This window comes from Amblyraja radiata, chromosome 25, assembly GCF_010909765.2.
Source record: "Amblyraja radiata isolate CabotCenter1 chromosome 25, sAmbRad1.1.pri, whole genome shotgun sequence".
NCBI classification, from domain to species: Eukaryota; Metazoa; Chordata; class Chondrichthyes; order Rajiformes; family Rajidae; genus Amblyraja; species Amblyraja radiata.
In genome coordinates, this window is record NC_045980.1 from 4,961,053 (window position 1) to 4,978,759 (window position 17,707).

The 17,707-nt window shown below is 45.1% G+C and overlaps 1 protein-coding gene across 2 annotated transcripts in view; it reads right to left on the reverse strand.

Annotated features, from left to right (window-relative positions):
• Positions 1-17,112, reverse strand: part of nos1 (nitric oxide synthase 1) — a 127,444-nt gene extending 110,332 nt beyond the window's left edge. For both annotated transcript variants that reach the window (XM_033043108.1, XM_033043109.1), the window contains exon 1: positions 16,851-17,112. The gene's annotated coding sequence lies outside the window, so the exon portion shown is untranslated. The remainder of the gene's footprint in view (positions 1-16,850) is intronic.
• Between the last annotated feature and the right edge of the window lie 595 nt (positions 17,113-17,707).

Here is a 17,707-nt window from a genome sequence, read left to right on the forward strand (position 1 = left end):
GGAATGACAAAAATGTTGACGAACAACCAAATTACTCATATAGCTCATGACAGATAAGACCCAGATAGGCGTAACAACTAAACAATTGGCCATTGTACAGATCAGCATGATAGACGAGCCCACTATAATAATGAATATGGTCGGAAGGGAGGTCCCATTTTTAATAAACACAGGAGCCACCTATTCGGTTATAACAAAGAATTATACAGACGGACTTCGCCGTTCAAGTGCCCACATCTCGGTAGTGGGCCTATCAGGACCCCACAATGACCCCTGAATGTGCAATTTGACGGATTTGAGGATAAACACACCTTTCTGTTTTCCAAGGACGTCCCCCTTAGAAAAGGGGAAGAAAGCGGAAGAAAGTTGTGTACAATGGATGCTATCATCATTCGCTCCATAAAAGGGGTTGAAGTTCAAGTATCAGCAGATGGCTGCACCATATACACATTACAACTTAAACCATTCCCAGTCCTGTGTGCATGGCAGAATTATGAATGTAGTCTTAGTAAAATCTAAGGGACACCATAGGATCTCTCTAACAACTTGTTCTAAGAGCAGTTTCAGAAAATCACAAGAATTTACATTTGTCACTGGCACGTGAAACCTCATTGTACGGATTTTTATGTTAGGACAGGAAAAGATTGGGAAAAGGGGAACCTATTATGAGCCATGTTTGCAAAACAAATACTTGTTGGAGATCAGGAAATTATCATTAGCCCAGAGAGTATAGCAGCTGTGTCCTTTTACCCAAACAGGCACGAGGGTTGTTTAAGGTGATAAACAGTAAATCTCACTGCCGTTTCCCCAATTTAACACTGAAAGACTTGGTACCGATGGTTGCAAGAATGAAAGTATCGGGAGTAGAAAGAGAATGGCCCTTTTCGGCCCAATGAGTCCGTGCCGACCAGCGAACCCCGCACACTAGCACTATTCTAGTGTCAGCCTACGTGCTTAAACACCCAAAACCCATTGATTTACCACCCGCAATAGATGAAGTATTGGCCTTTCAGTCACAAGCCAGTAGTGAGGAAGTGTGAACCTGGGCACAAGACCTCCGACCAGTGGACCACTGCCCCAGATGTTCCAGGGCCAGTGGCCCTTCGAGGGGCACCAACGCCAAACTCGGCCCATCTCATGCCCAAAGACCTGAGGCCACGGTGGATACAGACCCGCGCGGTCGGTCGGGCCGCGGAGTCCCCGTGGACAGGCCGAGGAAGGATGGGCGGCCGAGGTGGGGTGGTCGGCCTGTGTTGCCGAGAATAAAGAGGGGCACAGCCGGGGGAACCAGGGGAGGCGGGGGGGGGTGGGCGAGAACCAAGCGGGACCAACGTAACTCCAATTAGTACTTTTGTAACTTTGTTAGCACCAGATAGATATGTGGCGACACAAGAGAGAGTTAGATTTAGCTCTTGGGGCTAACGGATTCAATGGATAGGGGGAGAAAGCAGGAATGGGGTACTGATTCTGGATGATCAGTCATGATCATATTGAATGGCAGTGCTGGCTCGAGGGGCCAAATGGCCTACTCCTGCACCTATTGTCGATTGTTTATTGTGTAATGTCTTTTGACATTGACTTCGATAGATTTGAGCATTGCAACACCTGCGCTATACCTCCTCCCTCGAATCCGTCCAGGGGGGTGGATGATTGCAACCTTCAAGTGGTCCGCCCTGTTTCGACGAATGCAATCAACCTGGTGTGCACAATTAAGTAAGATCAAATAGAACAAGTTATCCAACAACTTTAGGCTGTGCACGCCATATGCAAGAAGAAGCAGCAGAAGACTCCATCCAGGGACCCAGACAGTCTTTCAGGTTAGGCAGAGGTTCACTTGCACCTCCTCCAACCTCATCTACTGTATCCGTTGTTCTAGATGTGGGTTCTTATACATCGGCGAGACCAAACGCAGACTGGTCGATCGTTTCGCAGAACACCTTCGCTCAGCCCGCGTGAACCAACCTGATCTCCCGGTTGCTGGACACTTTAATTCTCCTTCCCATTCCTACACAGACCTTTCTGTCCTCAGTCTCCTCCATTGTCAGAGTGAGGCTAAACGCAAATTGGAGGAACAGCATCTCATATTTTGCTCGGGCAGTTGACAGCTCAGTGGTATGAGTATTGATTTCTCTCACTTCAGGTAGCCCCGGCATTCCCTCTGTCCCTATCCCACCCCCACCCAAGTTGCACCAGCTTCTCATTTTCACCCAACAAACAGCTAACAATGGCCTATTTCCTTTATCATCGTTATTTTTTTGCATATCTTTCATTCATTGCTCGTTATCTCTCCACATCAACCATTTTTTTCTCTAGTTTCCCTTATCGCTAACCAGTCTGAAGGAGGGTCTCGACCTGAATCGCCACCCATTCCTTCTCTCCAGAGGTGCTGCCTGTCCTGCTTTTTGTGTCTATTTTCGGTTTAAACCAGCATCTGCATTACCTTCTTACACAAGTACATGTCCATACTTTCCGCAAAGATTTCAAAAGTTTTAACTATGGCCACTAAATTCAACAAATTCAACGGCATTTTGGTTGCCGCTAATTTTTCATCAACCTCCAGATTTAGGGACAGTTCCTTCCCAGGTTTATCGGGCAACTACCACAACTGGGGAGCAGTCGTGAACTATTATCTATCTCATTGGTGACCCTCGGACTATTCTTGATCGGACTTTACTGACTTTACCTTGCACTAAACATTATTCCCTTATCATGTATCTGTACATTGTGAATGGCTCGATTGTAATCATGTATTGTCTTTCTGCTGACTGATCAGCACGCAACAAAAGCTTTTCACTATACCACGGTACACGTGACAATAAACTAAACAGACTGAGCTGGAATTAAGATCCCAAATGGGGCATGTGGAGGCAAGGTGATGTGTTCATAGGGAACTCGGTTGGAACAAGAGCATGGTGTTCTCGGGATATGTGCCGCCTTAACCAATTGAAAACATTGGGAATAGGAGGAAGTAAAATACCACAGAAATGCTCTACAGATTGCTTTATGTTTCAAAATTACAATGTCATCATCAGTAATTTGAATAAAAATGGGTAAAACGGATCAAAAACAGAAATATGCTGTTTCCACCAAATTACAACATTTAACAGTCACCAGAAATAGGAATCCAGGTGAAACATCTTACAATATACTTGGTACCACCCTTGAAGAATCCAAACAAACCAAATATCTTGGCATCAAATTGCAGAATGATCTGCGTTGGAATGGTCAGACTCATCATGCAACGGTGAAAGCAACAGGTGTCCTAAACTTTCTGAGGCGCAACTTTCATCATTGTTCAACTTCTGTCAAGGAGAAGCTATACTTCACCCTCGTTGGACCTCATTTGGACTATGCAGTTGCAGCATGGGACCCATACACAAATTGAAACATTTCTTCCATCGAACGTGTCCAAAGACAGGCAGCTCGATTTGTTACTAACACCTATGAGAGAGAAGCGAATGTCACCAAACTTCTGAATTCTCTGGGGTGGAACCCTCTGCAAGACAGACGTGAAGCTCACCGTTTGACCTGTTTTTACAAAATGTTAAATGGTCAGCTCGACATAGATTACAAGACCTACACCAAACCCAAACCAATTATGAGCAGACGAGGGCATTCGATCCAATTTGTGATCCCAGCTACAAAGACAGATGTGTACAGAAAATACCATATATTTGCATTTATATAGCGATCCTGCTGCAAACTTTTTAAGTCGAAAGTTGTATTTTATTTCAAAGTGGGAATTGGAATAGAGGTGCTACACAGAGATTTTGATAGGAAGGAAACATCACAGCAGCTGAGTAAAAGATTGGTCAAATGGTAGGTTCAATGAAGATCAGGCGAGGGGGATTGAGGGTGGGGGAAGGTATCTATAGCTTGGGACTTGCCTAAATGAGTACTGAAATGGATTATCATTCCACACCAAATTTCTCAGACAATAATACCTTTTATGCAATTATCACAACATTTTGCTGGAAATGGATGCTCGTAAATTAGTAAAACAAATGTTCTGCTTTAAGTACTGTTGTTTCTGGGATGGGGTGACTGATAGCAAATAACCTACATTCTATATTTTGTCATAATGTGGCTGAAACAATGGCATATTTTGTGATATTTATTGAGATAGAAAGATACAACTGAGTTTGGGCAAGATAATACCTTGCGGCTCTAAAGTGGGAAGCGGCTGTAAAAGGACAGCGCTGCTGGGTTTGGGGGGGGGAGATCCTTTCAGAGCGTGTGGGTAGTCTGTCCAGGGGTAAAGTTGCGGGGCGGGCAGGAGCGTTGAGAAGGAGTGGGTCGACCGGGGACCATCCAACTCAAGAGCGGGTCAGCGGGCGATGGATAACAAGACAGCGGGTGGTGGAGCTTACTCCATATATCAGTGTGAGTAACCTCAATTGATCCCTTGTTCGCGCTGACACAGGTGTAAGCTCCACCGCCCGCTGTGATGTTATCCATCACCCACTGACCCGCTCCACTCTATGATCTTTGCTCTTGATCTGGTCCCCTCACTGTTCAGATGGAGAGCACTGCCTGAGGTGAGCGGGCCGGCAGAAGGCGCTGATATGGCAGTCGGTTCCGCTGTCTGGTGATGGAAGCCGCTCTTAGCCACATGAGCTGCTTCCCCCCCGGCAACGGTGAGTGAGTGAGTTACAGGCATGAACCCAACCCCCTCCTTCTCAAGGCTCCTGCCCTCCCCACAACTTTACCCCTGGCTAGACTCCCCACACGCTGTGAAAGGAACTCTCCCCCAAATTGGTCCCTTGATACGTTGAACTAGTATTGTCATTCAATAAGATGACAACTGATTCAACTTGACCCGGTGTGCTCCCGTTTTTCCCACCATCTCTCCACCTGCCGTCACCCTCGACCACTCACCCATTCAGTAATTCCGAAAGAAGGAGACTTGGAAGCCGTGCGAAAATTGAATTGTTACTTTATTTATTTTATTTTTATTTTAACGGGGAGAGCAATCTGCGCATGCGCGGTTTAAGATTTTTTTTAAAGCCGACTGACTGTCATATTACTCACGACACGTGACTCATTTATAATTATTTATTTATATTTCTATGAAAATTTTTCCCAATTGGGCCCCGCACCTCCTAAGTCCGGCCCTGCTCCCACACATATGTTGAAAACCTTCCTCGACTATGAAGAAAACTGGCTTCGATTAGACCTGCGACTAAAAAATTATCGATTTTTAAAACGGCAACCTATTTTCAGTCGAGGCCGGATTTAAACATGATGAAAAACTAGCAGCAACCTAGATGAAGCCTCGACCACTTGGAAATCACTTTCGACCATTAGGGAGAGTGACCAAAACCTCCGGTGACCTCATGGAAACCTTGGGTAGCAGGCAAGGTCACCAGAGGTTGCTGTTTAAGTCTCCTAAGTAGGACAGGGGCTTTAGGTTATCAGCACACACTGTAGCTTAAACAGAAGTAATAGACACAGCCTTAAAAGGAATCTCCAGCAACAGTCCCAATGTTGCATCAATGTTGAAGGAAATAGGTGGACAGAAAGTTTTCAGAATTCAACAGGAATAATTTGACACAAACTCATCTAATGGAATATATTGTGACTTTTATCATTCAAATAAAAATACTGATCTTTAGAATCGTAAGAAAACAAAACATTTCAATATCGGACCCTTCCATATCTCAAGTCTCCCTCTCCCCTGACTCTCAGTCTGAGGAAGGGTCTCGACCCAAAACGTCACCCATTCCTTCTCTCCAGGGATGCTGCCTGTCCCGCTGAGTTACTCCAGCATTTTTGTGCCTTTCAATCTCACAATCACAACCCAGCCTTAACTGTACTCTGAACCTTTGGGGCAATTAAACCCGGGCGCGCTTTGTCAGTTCTTCCTCTCTCCACAAGGGTGCGCAGCTACTGGAGATCTGTTGAAGATCAGTTGATGCTCACCGTCACCTGATGTTTTAACTTTATTCCCCGAAATAAACTGTTTATTTATCGATTTTAAAAAAATCTGCGTTTCGATTGATTTTTAATATTTTTGGTGGAATTTAGAGATATAAACGTGACTCGTGCAGAAACGTTACCTTGAATTGCGGATTTTTTGCTGAAAAAATATGACATTGTTCAGTAAGTTATTGCTACATTGGGGAACTTTGTTCAGAGCGTTTGCAATCCTTTGTTGATCTTGCATTGGGAGGGGTCGCGACCCGTCACCTGCATGTCCCAGCTAATGTACCTATTTAATTAAAATTTGACAGGTGATATAGCACCAACGGTTAATCAGCTTGCAAACATCACAGTTCGCTGGAAATCGGGGGGGAAATAAAGATACTGTAAGCAGCCCGGGCAGCATCTCTGTAGAGAGCGGAGTTGATGTTCCTCGTTGTTTAGTTCACATGAATGGGCGCCGATGGAAAAGCTTAGCCCGTTCAATTCCAATTCAATTGCTATGGGTTCCTAGAAAGATAAATAATTCCGCGTACCGATGGAGAAGCGTTCATTGTTGCCCAGTCTAACATTTTTAATCCAGTTATGCCATTTTCAGATATCAACCAGTCTTTTTACCTACCAGCCTTTTAAAAGTCGTGACTATAACATGTAAATTATGGCGTCACCAATGTAAGCAAAGTTCCTGGGAATAAAGGAAATGGCATCCGAGTGCTACACAATGCATTTGCCCGAGACCCGGGCAGGATCACCGTGCGATTGCGTCAAGTGGAATGTCATGCATTTTTTTTAAACAAATCTGAATCAGGGAAATTTAACTTCAGAAATAGATGCAAGTCTGGTAGCTTCTGAAAGAGCAGAGACGGGTTAACACGCCTGCACAGAGGGAAAGTATCAGTCCCCATCACTCAACCCCGCTTCTCGATAATAAATTCCATTTACTTTCGTATCTGTCTCGTTGTTCTCGTAGTTCTATTTTTTTATTTAGCCTTCTCGCAGTTCAATCTTTACTCAGCCTTTGAAACGTGAACTTTCTCATTGTAAATCAAGTCATTTTCAGTGTGAATTTGTTGACGTGACTAAGATGTTTGGTAAAGGCAAGGCAGTGAATGTTGTGTATGTGGAATTTAATAACAATTTTAGTAAAGTCTCCCATGGTAGACTAATCCAAAAGATTAAGATGTACAGCATTCACGACGACTTGGTAGTATGGATTCAGAACTGGCGTATTCACAGGTTGTGGTTCAGGTAGATATTCTGGCTGGAGGTCTGTGACCAGTGGAGTTCCGCATGGATCTAAGCTGAGACCTCTGTTGTTTGTGAAACACCTGTATATAAATCACCTAGACGTAAGGGTATAGATGGGTTGGTGAGTATGTTTGTTGAGGACGCCAAAATTGGAGGAGTTGCAGACAGTGAGGAAAGCTGTGAGGAAAACCATCGTGCCAGTGCCCAAACAGTCAGCCACAGGGAGCCTCAACGACTTCCGCCCAGTGGCACTCACCCCTGTCATTGCTAAGTGCTTTGAGCGGCTGATCTTGGCTCACCTCAAAGCCAGCCTCCCCCCCACACTGGACCCCCATCAGTTTGCCTACCGGGCCAACAGGTCTACAGAGGACGCCATATCGGCGGCCCTACACTCTGCCCTGACCCACCTGGACAACAACAACTCCTACATCAGGTTGCTGTTCATTGATTTCAGCTCCGCTTTTAACACTGTCATCCCCGCCAGCTTGATCACCGGTATAGAAGTGTGAAAACGCACACCTCCAGATTTAGGGACAGTTCCTTCCCAGGTTTATCGGGCAACTACCACAACTGGGGAGCAGTCGTGAAATACTATCTATCTCATTGGTGACCCTCGGATTATCCTTGATCGGACTTTACTGGCTTTACCTTGCACTAAACATTATTCCCTTATCATGTATCTGTACATTGTGAATGGCTCGATTGTAATCATGTATTGTCTTTCTGCTGATTGATCAGCACGCAACAAAAGCTTTTCACTGTACCACGGTACACGTGACAATAAACTAAACAGACTGAGCTGGAATTAAGATCCCAAATGGGGCATGTGGAGGCAAGGTGATGTGTTCATAGGGAACTCCGTTGGAACAAGAGCATGGTGTTCCCGGGATATGTGCCGCCTTAGCCAATTGAAAACATTGGGAATAGGAGGAAGTAAAATACCACAGAAATGCTCTACAGATTGCTTTATGTTTCAAAATTACAATGTCATCGTCAGTGATTTGAAAAAATGGGTAAAACGGTTCAAAAACAGAAATATGCTGTTTCCACCAGATTACAACATTTAACAGTGTCACCAGAAAGAGGAATCCAGGTGAAACATCTTACAATATACTTGGTACCACCCTTGAAGAATCCAAACAAACCAAATATCTTGGCATCAAATTGCAGAATGATCTGCGTTGGAATGGTCAGACTCATCATGCAACGGTGAAAGCAACAGGTGTCCTAAACTTTCTGAGGCGCAACTTTCATCATTGTTCAACTTCTGTCAAGGAGAAGCTATACTTCCCCCTCGTTGGACCTCATTTGGACTATGCAGTTGCAGCATGGGACCCATACACAAATTGAAACATTTCTTCCATCGAACGTGTCCAAAGACAGGCAGCTCGATTTGTTACTAACACCTATGAGAGAGAAGCGAATGTCACCAAACTTCTGAATTCTCTGGGGTGGAACCCTCTGCAAGACAGACGTGAAGCTCACCGTTTGACCTGTTTTTACAAAATGTTAAATGGTCAGCTCGACATAGATTACAAGACCTACACCAAACCCAAACCAATTATGAGCAGACGAGGGCATTCGATCCAATTTGTGATCCCAGCTACAAAGACAGATGTGTACAGAAAATACCATATATTTGCATTTATATAGCGATCCTGCTGCAAACTTTTTAAGTCGAAAGTTGTATTTTATTTCAAAGTGGGAATTGGAATAGAGGTGCTACACAGAGATTTTGATAGGAAGGAAACATCACAGCAGCTGAGTAAAAGATTGGTCAAATGGTAGGTTCAATGAAGATCAGGCGAGGGGGATTGAGGGTGGGGGAAGGTATCTATAGCTTGGGACTTGCCTAAATGAGTACTGAAATGGATTATCATTCCACACCAAATTTCTCAGACAATAATACCTTTTATGCAATTATCACAACATTTTGCTGGAAATGGATGCTCGTAAATTAGTAAAACAAATGTTCTGCTTTAAGTACTGTTGTTTCTGGGATGGGGTGACTGATAGCAAATAACCTACATTCTATATTTTGTCATAATGTGGCTGAAACAATGGCATATTTTGTGATATTTATTGAGATAGAAAGATACAACTGAGTTTGGGCAAGATAATACCTTGCGGCTCTAAAGTGGGAAGCGGCTGTAAAAGGACAGCGCTGCTGGGTTTGGGGGGGGGGAGATCCTTTCAGAGCGTGTGGGTAGTCTGTCCAGGGGTAAAGTTGCGGGGCGGGCAGGAGCGTTGAGAAGGAGTGGGTCGACCGGGGACCATCCAACTCAAGAGTGGGTCAGCGGGCGATGGATAACAAGACAGCGGGTGGTGGAGCTTACTCCATATATCAGTGTGAGTAACCTCAATTGATCCCTTGTTCGCGCTGACACAGGTGTAAGCTCCACCGCCCGCTGTGATGTTATCCATCACCCACTGACCCGCTCCACTCTATGATCTTTGCTCTTGATCTGGTCCCCTCACTGTTCAGATGGAGAGCACTGCCTGAGGTGAGCGGGCCGGCAGAAGGCGCTGATATGGCAGTCGGTTCCGCTGTCTGGTGATGGAAGCCGCTCTTAGCCACATGAGCTGCTTCCCCCCCGGCAACGGTGAGTGAGTGAGTTACAGGCATGAACCCAACCCCCTCCTTCTCAAGGCTCCTGCCCTCCCCACAACTTTACCCCTGGCTAGACTCCCCACACGCTGTGAAAGGAACTCTCCCCCAAATTGGTCCCTTGATACGTTGAACTAGTATTGTCATTCAATAAGATGACAACTGATTCAACTTGACCCGGTGTGCTCCCGTTTTTCCCACCATCTCTCCACCTGCCGTCACCCTCGACCACTCACCCATTCAGTAATTCCGAAAGAAGGAGACTTGGAAGCCGTGCGAAAATTGAATTGTTACTTTATTTATTTTATTTTTATTTTAACGGGGAGAGCAATCTGCGCATGCGCGGTTTAAGATTTTTTTTAAAGCCGACTGACTGTCATATTACTCACGACACGTGACTCATTTATAATTATTTATTTATATTTCTATGAAAATTTTTCCCAATTGGGCCCCGCACCTCCTAAGTCCGGCCCTGCTCCCACACATATGTTGAAAACCTTCCTCGACTATGAAGAAAACTGGCTTCGATTAGACCTGCGACTAAAAAATTATCGATTTTTAAAACGGCAACCTATTTTCAGTCGAGGCCGGATTTAAACATGATGAAAAACTAGCAGCAACCTAGATGAAGCCTCGACCACTTGGAAATCACTTTCGACCATTAGGGAGAGTGACCAAAACCTCCGGTGACCTCATGGAAACCTTGGGTAGCAGGCAAGGTCACCAGAGGTTGCTGTTTAAGTCTCCTAAGTAGGACAGGGGCTTTAGGTTATCAGCACACACTGTAGCTTAAACAGAAGTAATAGACACAGCCTTAAAAGGAATCTCCAGCAACAGTCCCAATGTTGCATCAATGTTGAAGGAAATAGGTGGACAGAAAGTTTTCAGAATTCAACAGGAATAATTTGACACAAACTCATCTAATGGAATATATTGTGACTTTTATCATTCAAATAAAAATACTGATCTTTAGAATCGTAAGAAAACAAAACATTTCAATATCGGACCCTTCCATATCTCAAGTCTCCCTCTCCCCTGACTCTCAGTCTGAGGAAGGGTCTCGACCCAAAACGTCACCCATTCCTTCTCTCCAGGGATGCTGCCTGTCCCGCTGAGTTACTCCAGCATTTTTGTGCCTTTCAATCTCACAATCACAACCCAGCCTTAACTGTACTCTGAACCTTTGGGGCAATTAAACCCGGGCGCGCTTTGTCAGTTCTTCCTCTCTCCACAAGGGTGCGCAGCTACTGGAGATCTGTTGAAGATCAGTTGATGCTCACCGTCACCTGATGTTTTAACTTTATTCCCCGAAATAAACTGTTTATTTATCGATTTAAAAAAATCTGCGTTTCGATTGATTTTTAATATTTTTGGTGGAATTTAGAGATATAAACGTGACTCGTGCAGAAACGTTACCTTGAATTGCGGATTTTTTGCTGAAAAAATATGACATTGTTCAGTAAGTTATTGCTACATTGGGGAACTTTGTTCAGAGCGTTTGCAATCCTTTGTTGATCTTGCATTGGGAGGGGTCGCGACCCGTCACCTGCATGTCCCAGCTAATGTACCTATTTAATTAAAATTTGACAGGTGATATAGCACCAACGGTTAATCAGCTTGCAAACATCACAGTTCGCTGGAAATCGGGGGGGAAATAAAGATACTGTAAGCAGCCCGGGCAGCATCTCTGTAGAGAGCGGAGTTGATGTTCCTCGTTGTTTAGTTCACATGAATGGGCGCCGATGGAAAAGCTTAGCCCGTTCAATTCCAATTCAATTGCTATGGGTTCCTAGAAAGATAAATAATTCCGCGTACCGATGGAGAAGCGTTCATTGTTGCCCAGTCTAACATTTTTAATCCAGTTATGCCATTTTCAGATATCAACCAGTCTTTTTACCTACCAGCCTTTTAAAAGTCGTGACTATAACATGTAAATTATGGCGTCACCAATGTAAGCAAAGTTCCTGGGAATAAAGGAAATGGCATCCGAGTGCTACACAATGCATTTGCCCGAGACCCGGGCAGGATCACCGTGCGATTGCGTCAAGTGGAATGTCATGCATTTTTTTTAAACAAATCTGAATCAGGGAAATTTAACTTCAGAAATAGATGCAAGTCTGGTAGCTTCTGAAAGAGCAGAGACGGGTTAACACGCCTGCACAGAGGGAAAGTATCAGTCCCCATCACTCAACCCCGCTTCTCGATAATAAATTCCATTTACTTTCGTATCTGTCTCGTTGTTCTCGTAGTTCTATTTTTTTATTTAGCCTTCTCGCAGTTCAATCTTTACTCAGCCTTTGAAACGTGAACTTTCTCATTGTAAATCAAGTCATTTTCAGTGTGAATTTGTTGACGTGACTAAGATGTTTGGTAAAGGCAAGGCAGTGAATGTTGTGTATGTGGAATTTAATAACAATTTTAGTAAAGTCTCCCATGGTAGACTAATCCAAAAGATTAAGATGTACAGCATTCACGACGACTTGGTAGTATGGATTCAGAACTGGCGTATTCACAGGTTGTGGTTCAGGTAGATATTCTGGCTGGAGGTCTGTGACCAGTGGAGTTCCGCATGGATCTAAGCTGAGACCTCTGTTGTTTGTGAAACACCTGTATATAAATCACCTAGACGTAAGGGTATAGATGGGTTGGTGAGTATGTTTGTTGAGGACGCCAAAATTGGAGGAGTTGCAGACAGTGAGGAAAGCTGTGAGGAAAACCATCGTGCCAGTGCCCAAACAGTCAGCCACAGGGAGCCTCAACGACTTCCGCCCAGTGGCACTCACCCCTGTCATTGCTAAGTGCTTTGAGCGGCTGATCTTGGCTCACCTCAAAGCCAGCCTCCCCCCCACACTGGACCCCCATCAGTTTGCCTACCGGGCCAACAGGTCTACAGAGGACGCCATATCGGCGGCCCTACACTCTGCCCTGACCCACCTGGACAACAACAACTCCTACATCAGGTTGCTGTTCATTGATTTCAGCTCCGCTTTTAACACTGTCATCCCCGCCAGCTTGATCACCAAACTCAGCGGGCTTGGCATCTCCACCTCCCTCTGCAACTGGACACTGGATTTCCTCACCAACAGACCACAGTCTGTTAGGGTCAACAACCTCACCTCCACTATAACACTGAACACCGGCGTGCCACATGGTTGTGTGCTCAGCCCTCTCCTCTACTCCCTCTTCACCCACGACTGCATCCCTAAGAACGGATCCAATGCCATCATTAAGTTTGCTGACGACACCACGGTGGTAGGACTGATCAGTGACAACGATGAGTCAGCCTACAGAGAGGAGGTCCAGCACCTGACAACCTGGTGTGCCAACAATAACCTCGTCCTCAACTCCAAGAAGACGAAGGAAATTATTGTCGACTTCAGGAAGGTCAGAGGGGGCAGACATACCCCCATCCATATAAACGGGACTGAGGTGGAGCACGTCTCCAGCTACAAATTCCTCGGGGTACACATCTCGGAGGATTTGTCCTGGTCCCTCAACACCTCCAAGCTGATCAAAAAGGCACAGCAGCGCCTTTACTTCCTGAGGAGGCTCAAGAAAGCCCACCTGTCCCCCCAGATCCTGACCAACTTCTACCGGTGTACCATCGAGAGCATCCTGACCACCTGCTTCACGGTATGGTACAGTAGCTGCACTGTTGCGGACAGGAAGGCACTACAACGGGTGGTGAAAACCGCGCAGCACATCATCGGTGCCCCGCTCCCTGCCATGGATGCCCTCCACCGAAAACGGTGTCTGAAACGGGCTGGGAAGATCATTAAAGACCCCTCCCACCCCAACCATGGACTGTTTGCCCTCCTCCCATCAGGGAGGCGGTACAGGAGCCTCAGGTCTCGTACCAGTAGGATGAGGAACAGCTTCTACAATTATACCGTCGCATTGCTGAACTCGGAGTCCCGCCGATAGATTCCTCCGATCCCTCCGTCCCCATTGTTTAATTATTCTGTATTTTTGATTATTCTGTACCGTTTTTTTTTAAATTTCTATATTGCACTACTACGGACTGACACAAAACTGTATTTCGTTGTACCCATACTCAGTATTTGTGCAATGACATTAAAGTTGAATTGAATTGAATGAGATACAGCAGGATATAGCGCAGTTGCAGAAATGGGCAGAGAAATGGCAGAGTGAGTTTAACCCGAGCAAATGTGAGGTGTTGCACTTTGGAAGGTTGTATGTAAGGGAAGAGTAGACCGTTAACAGAATTGGAGTGTAGAGGGATCTTGGAGTCCAAGTTCAAAGCTTACTGATGCTGGCAGCACAAGTAGATAGGGTGGTAAAGAAAGTGAATGCTATGTTTGCCTTCATTGCTGGGCACATTGAATATAGGAGTCAGGAAGTGATGATGCAGCCTATAGGACTTTCAGGAGTTAGGTGGCATTTGGAGTATTGTATGCAGTTCTGGTTGCCCCATCATTTAAAAAAAGATGTGGAGGCTTTGGAAAGGGTGCAGAGGAGGTTTACCAGAATGTAGCCTGGATTAGAAGGTTTCAGCTACAGGGAGAGCTTGGATAGACTGGGATTGTTTTCTCTGAGATGTCAGAGGTTGAGGGAAGATTGATAGAAATATATAAAGTTATGAAAGGCATAGATAGGGTAGACAGTCAGAACCCTTTTCCCATGGTGGAAGTGACCAACACTTGAAGGCATCACAATAAGGTGAGAGCGGGAAGGTTTAATATATCTGTGTGGGGCAGGTTTACACAGAGAGTCGTGAAGGCCTGGAAAGCATTGCCAGAAGTGGTGGTGGAGGCAGAGGTGAGAGAGGCATTTAAGAGGTTCTCAGATAGGCAGACATACGTGTAGGGACTAGAAGAATATGGATCATGTGCAGGCAGATGAGATCAGTTTAACGGCATTATGTTCGGCACAAACATTGTGGGGTAAAGGGCCCATCCCTGTGCTAAAGACAGACACAAAATGCTGGAGTAACTCAGCAGGTCAGGCTGCATTCCTGGAGAAAATGGATAGGTGTACATTTTAGGAAACGTAACCTATGCATTTTCTCTACAGATGCTGCCTGCCCGCTGTTCCTTCAGGATTTACTGGCTATCTTTGGTATAAACCATCACCAGCAGTCCCTCTGTATTACATTATGTTCTATATGCTGTGTCATTTTAATTGACCTTATCTGCCGTTCTCTGCAACATGATCCGGTCCAATCAGTTTAACGCATTTTACTCGCCAGTAAAGCGACATTCCGACTTTCACTGCAGACACGAAAAACTCCTGTCAGTAAAGGAACAGTAAATACGCAGCGGGATGGGCGGCATGTTTTGAAAATAGAGTAACATGTTTCAAGTCAGGGACTCTGAGTCAGAAATGTCTGATAACGTCGACTTTGCCGCAGGTTTCGTTGATATTCTGCGTATATTTCGTCTTCTAGTATTCCAATATTTCCAGGAAAACTAGCGAGGTGGGGGGGGGGGGGGGGGGGGGGGGGGGATCTTTACCGAGTAGGATGGGAAAGTTCTCCAATTTACTGGAACTTGTCATCCTTCACTCCTTCACCGAGTCGACAAATGTTTACATTTGCCAATCACATTCTCGCCTTCAAATCTCCCAGTGGTTTTATACCGTGGACTAGCGCCCCGTCACCTCCACTCCCCCCTCCCCGCACTCCCCTGCAAGACTTGTCCGATCTCTCCATCTCTGTGCCTCGGTGCCCAGACAACTATCTATTTCCCTCTACAGATGCTTCCTGACCCGCTGAGCTCCTCAGGCACTTTTTATTGGCCTGATATAAGTTGGTCAACGCGAGTCTGATAGAAAATGCTGGAGAAACTCAACGGGTGCAGCAACATCTATGGATCGAAGGAAATATGCAACGTTTCGGGCCGAAACCCTTCTTCAGAGTCTGAGTTTCTCCAGCACTTTTGTCTACCTTCCATTTTCCAGCATCTGCAGTTCCTTTTTAAACACAATGTTTCCTGTGAAGCTTAATGTGAAAAAAACGTAACATGGTTTGAATTCAGATCCACACGTTTCAAATGTCATAATTTTCCTAAACAAGTAGGAAGGTCCCGACTGGAAATCTCGTTTGCTCATTTCCCTCCACAGATGCTGCCCGACCCGCTGTTCCTCCAGCAGTTATGCTTTACTCAAGATTCCAGCATTTGGAGTTTCTTGTGTCACTATTTTAGTAAAGTCTGTGCTATATTTAACAAATGTATTCAACCTATAGCCCGTGGAAGTTCCACGCTGTGCTCGGTGGAGATGAAGTCGCTGCATGATTATGATGCTAATGATATTTCCGCTGCTCAAGATTCATTCACATTTTTGTCAAGAGTCATATGTTTTTGTGAAGACTAGTCCTCGCTGGCAGTACAATGCTACTGGTACAGTGGTGTTGGTACAGTCTAGCGGGGACAAACAAGCTGACACTCCAAAGACAGGTGAGTTAGGAGACACTGGCGCCAACGGCACCTCGCTGCGGTTTCCCGCGAACTCCTCACCGTCAGTAACATCCCATGAAGGTGTGGAAGGACAATGAGAAGATGTTGACCAGAGACAATAAGGTTCCACGTTTGGACAACTATGAGTGTCTAATCTTGGGGAAGTGTTGCCAGTTATGGACAGGATGATCCGACAATTGTAATTGTAATTATTTGGAAGCTCTAATTGAATCTTTCACATCAAGGTTTTTATCGAAACTCACACTTGCCTTCATATAAACCACTGGGCAGGTTGATTACATACTGAGGTGCCTTGGTGTGCCCGAGTTGTATATCAGCGCATCTGACTCCATCCCCGATGGAGGCAACGCCAATCACTTCTCCACTCTCATTCACCAGACTGGCCGACGCAACGACTCTAACCTGCCCAGTGAACTGACAAACCGTCCCGCGGCTATTTCAATTAAGGATTAACCCTGAAGCCGCCTGTCCAAAACCTTATGTTACCAAGGCAGAAGCCGCAGAAACGACAAGAGCAGTTATCTATCGGGATGAAACATTGACTGACTGGTCAAGGCACCAAAAAATGGGAATAAAGTGCAATGCAGCCACTGCGTTATATATATACATGTATAGAATGAGTATTAACCACCTACCGTGGGTTTCACCGATGTCTTGTCTGCCTTCCTTGTGCAGTCACTACGCCTTGTCAGCTCCAGTGGATGGTGTCTACTTTCACCCCAATCCCCACTGGTGACACGCTCCAAGCTCTCTCCCTCTTTATCTACTCGGAGAACCAGGAAGCACATGAATATGTAGCAATTCCACCAAGTGCCGCGCGTGGTGAGGAGGCATCATTAAATGTGGCTCCCGTTCCCTGTCATCACTAAACGAATCAACTCGGACGGCCAGCCAGTGTATTGGTGGTTGTTGTGAAACAATACCACCCTCATTAGAGAATTGGCGCGTCCAGAAGGTCGCGCATGGATCGCTGACAAGGAACGTTTCTATAAATATTGAAGCATTACATCGACACGGTGCGTTTTCGCCACAGAGGAAACGGGTTGGCGGAAAGCGAGAGTAATCCTTTCATGTGCCGCAGAATTCTTAGTGATACACTCAGATCACGGGGGAGGTAGTGACTTATAATGTCACAATGCTTTAAGCAAAAGCATTCGCGATTCGGTGTTATATTTTCAGTTGTAAGTGACTTTTTAATGTTTTTCCAAAGTGATGTAGAGAATGATTTGGGACATTGTGTATGTTCTTCAGTTCAATACTGGATTTATTGTGCTAACAGTATATTTAGTTACGTATATTTCAATTTAAGGAAGTTACTTTCATAATTATAATTATTAAATGTTTAATCTTTCCTTCCTTGGTTATTAATTTCTTGGTATAGATTATAAATGCGGCTCTCCTTCCGATGCCTATGTTTGGGTTTAGATATAGGTTTATTATTGTAACGTAAAATGCTTTATTTGCATGCTATCCAATCCGACCAGATAATACC